The sequence below is a fragment of the Acomys russatus genome, unplaced genomic scaffold (assembly GCF_903995435.1).
Source record: "Acomys russatus unplaced genomic scaffold, mAcoRus1.1, whole genome shotgun sequence".
NCBI classification, from domain to species: Eukaryota; Metazoa; Chordata; class Mammalia; order Rodentia; family Muridae; genus Acomys; species Acomys russatus.
Window position 1 is genome coordinate 74,552 of NW_026131939.1, and position 3,368 is coordinate 77,919.

General features: G+C 44.5%; 1 non-coding gene across 1 annotated transcript; it reads left to right on the forward strand.

Annotated features, from left to right (window-relative positions):
- Positions 1 to 491: 491 nt before the first annotated feature.
- Positions 492 to 637, forward strand: LOC127186673 (small nucleolar RNA SNORA48). The gene has a single exon (XR_007830402.1). It is a non-coding gene; the product is annotated as a small nucleolar RNA SNORA48 (small nucleolar RNA).
- Positions 638 to 3,368: the final 2,731 nt, after the last annotated feature.

Here is a 3,368-nt window from a genome sequence, read left to right on the forward strand (position 1 = left end):
GGTTGGTGCCATAGCTTGAGCAGACCTCCTGGGCTCAGATCCACCAGTCATAGTGTTCTTCTTGTAGGTTTCTAGGACCCTCTGGATTCTTCTATTTTCCCAGTCTCCCATACTTCTCTCACCTAGAGTCCCAATAGGATTTCCTCACCTCTATCCCACTTTCCTAGTAAGTGAAGACTTTCATGGGACATGCCCCTTGGGCTAGTGTCCAGATGGAAGTGAGTATATACAATTTGATTCTTTCTGCTTCTGGGCTAACTCACTCATTATGATCATTTCTAGTTCAATCCATTACAACAACCCAATTTTAAATGGAATATAAAATTAAACGAATGTTCTCAAAATGAAAAGTATAAATGACTTTAAAACATTTAAAAAATGTTTTGGAGCCAAAATGAAAAGTATAAATGACTTTAAAACATTTAAAAAATGTTTTGGAGCCATCGTTACAAGAGGAATACAGACTAAAAGTGTTTTAAGGTGCCATGTCATGGTCTCCAGGCAGTGTGCAAAGAGACACCTTGTTGGTGGTGTTGTTTTTATATCAGTCAGGGCCAGAGAAGATGGTGGTCCTTTGCTTACTCTGGCATGGTGACTGGCTTGGTGGCCAAAGCTGTTTTATACTTAGGACATGTAAGCATCAAACGAAACCAAATAAAATCAAATCCAAACAGTGTAGCTCAGGAGGAGGAGGACAGGTAGAGACCTGTGTTCTGCTATGTCTTATGGTACTGAAAGGGAAATACACCCACAGGCCTTCCCTCTTGTCCCATGGCACAGGCAGGCCATAGGAACACAGAGCCGCACAAGCCACCCTCGATGCAGCATGGGAAGAGAGAGACAGACATAGACCCGCACACCACTATGTAACACTCAGACCTGTCCCCAGGCCCATGCCACAGGTGGGCCATAGTCACCTGCTTGCCCCGAGGTTGTCACTAGGGGATTACCAGCTGAACGGCCAGCCTTGGGTGGGAACTATCACAAGTGGTGGCTAGAATAGAAAGAAATAGAAGTGAAGCATATTGAGAATTATAAAGACAGATGGAACTGGAGATTCGAGGTTGGGGAAGAGTGGCTTGTTGTTGTACATGGCCAGTCTCACCACCTGAGCTGGCACTGAGGGATGCATCTGAGTCTATGGCTACACAGCATCAGGAGTAGTTGTCTATGGCTCATATTATCACCTGGGAACATGAGGACTTCCCTAGTTGGGGTCAATGTGAATGCCCAGGGGCTGTGCAGAACTGGCCCCACCAGTTCACTGGCTGTAGTGCTCTGGAGGTCTAGGCCCACCTCTTTCTAGAGGCAGCACTCAGGGCAATGAACCCTGTGGCTTGCTCAGGCAACATGGTGGAGCTGGCCCTGGTAGCCTGGGTATGGATGTGCTGGCCTGAGTCCATGAGTGGGAAAGTTGACCCTGCTACTCATCTACCTTGGAGTGGCAAAGGCTCAAAGGTGATGTCCCCTCCAACTTCTCTACTACCAGCAGTCAGGGAAAGCTGCTCACAGGGTCATGAGAGTTAAAGACCTGTACCTACCTCTCACTGAAAGTAGCACTTAGGAGAAGGACCCTGCATCTTGCCTTGTCAGCACAATATAACTGGATCTGGTCATGAGGCTGTGGGTGAGCAATCTCCGAGGGCGAGAATGTAGGAGAGCTGGCCTCCATTCATCTGCCATGAGGTGCTGAACGTGTGAAGGTGATGGACTCTTCACTTTACCCATACTCAGCTGCTTCAGTTGAGAGCTGGACCCAGGGCCATGAAAGCAGGAAAACTGTCCTTGTCCCTTGCTGTCTGCAGCACTCAGAAGAGCAGGTTATGCACCTCACCTGGGCAAGATGGTGATGCTGTGAAGGTATGGGTGCCAGTCCAGCAAGTGTGAGCATGTTCCAACCCCTCACCTCACAGGTGGCAGCTCCTGGGAGGGTGGTCCTCATGCCTCGAATAGGCAACACAGTAGAGTGGTCCCCAGGGCATGAGAGTACGAGAGCTGACCCTGCTTCTTGTACATGGTGAACACTGGGTGGTTGAGTCAGAGCAGTGTTGGATAACTCATCCTGGTGGTGTAGATGAGGGAGAGTCTATAGTCTGACCATGTCAACTACCACACAAGCCCAGTTCCAGGGCTCTGAGTTAGTCTCCTCCCAAATATATATCATCGGTGAGTGGTTGGTGCTTGTGAAAGGGTCAGTCTTGCTGATCCAAAGCTACAGGGTCTTCCTGACAAGAGGATAACTGGAAGGGGACCTGGTGAGGATCCAATATTGATGGTTTCATGGAAGTCAGATATCTGGAACCAGATTAATGACTAATTGCAATAAACATTTGAAAGTGAAGATGTGTACACAGAGGGATACTCTGTAGGACACATTTACATACTATAGATTCCACAATGAGAGGATGTTTTCTGTGATGTTCTGTCTCTGTCTCTGTCTCTCTGTTATTTTAGGCAGGGGAGACTGCAAGGGCAAAAGGTTGATATGAGGGGATAGGAAGATGAATGGAACTAGGATACATGATGAGAAACTCACAAAGAAGCAATAAAAAGCAGTGGTGGAACATGCCACTTGGGAGGCAGCACTTGGGAGGCAAGGACAGGCAACTCTCTGAGTTTGAGGCCACCCAGGTCTACAGAGTGACAGTAGGAACAGTCAGGGAAAAATCGATACTATCTCACCCTAGTCAAATGACCACCATTAAGAAGATGAATGACAGTACTAGTGTTATGGGAATGGGGGAAGATGAACCCTGTACACAGATGCTGGAGTGTAAACTCATACAACCACTTTGGAATTCTTGAGTTTTCAAAAAAAATCAGAAATAGAACTATCATGTGATCCAGCTATACCATTCTAGGCATGTACCCAAAGACTTTATATTTGGCTATAGAGATATTTGCATATATAGGTTCATTGTGGGTTTATTCACAACAGCTAAGAAGTGTAATTTACCAAAATGTCTATCAACTGATGAATGGATAATGAAAACATTGCACATAATATTATATTATATGTAATTTTATAATGTGTGTAATATTAACATAATGTTACTCAGCTTATAAAGAAAAATCATAAAAATTTCAAGTGAATTATTGTATCTGAATGATTATATGTGACAGACAAATATCACATGGACTGCCTGACACAGAGATTCTAGTTCCAAATATTTTGTTTTATATATTTAAATTGGATACACATAGAAATCAAGCAACTAGATATGGGTAAAATGTAACTACAGAAGGGTCATACTGGGGCTGGAAAGATTCCAAAGTAAATGGAGTTGGGAGATAGGAAAATAAGTGATAACAGTAGGCTTATCTAAGATAAAGTATGCATGAAAAACTAAATGGAAACCTATGTTCTT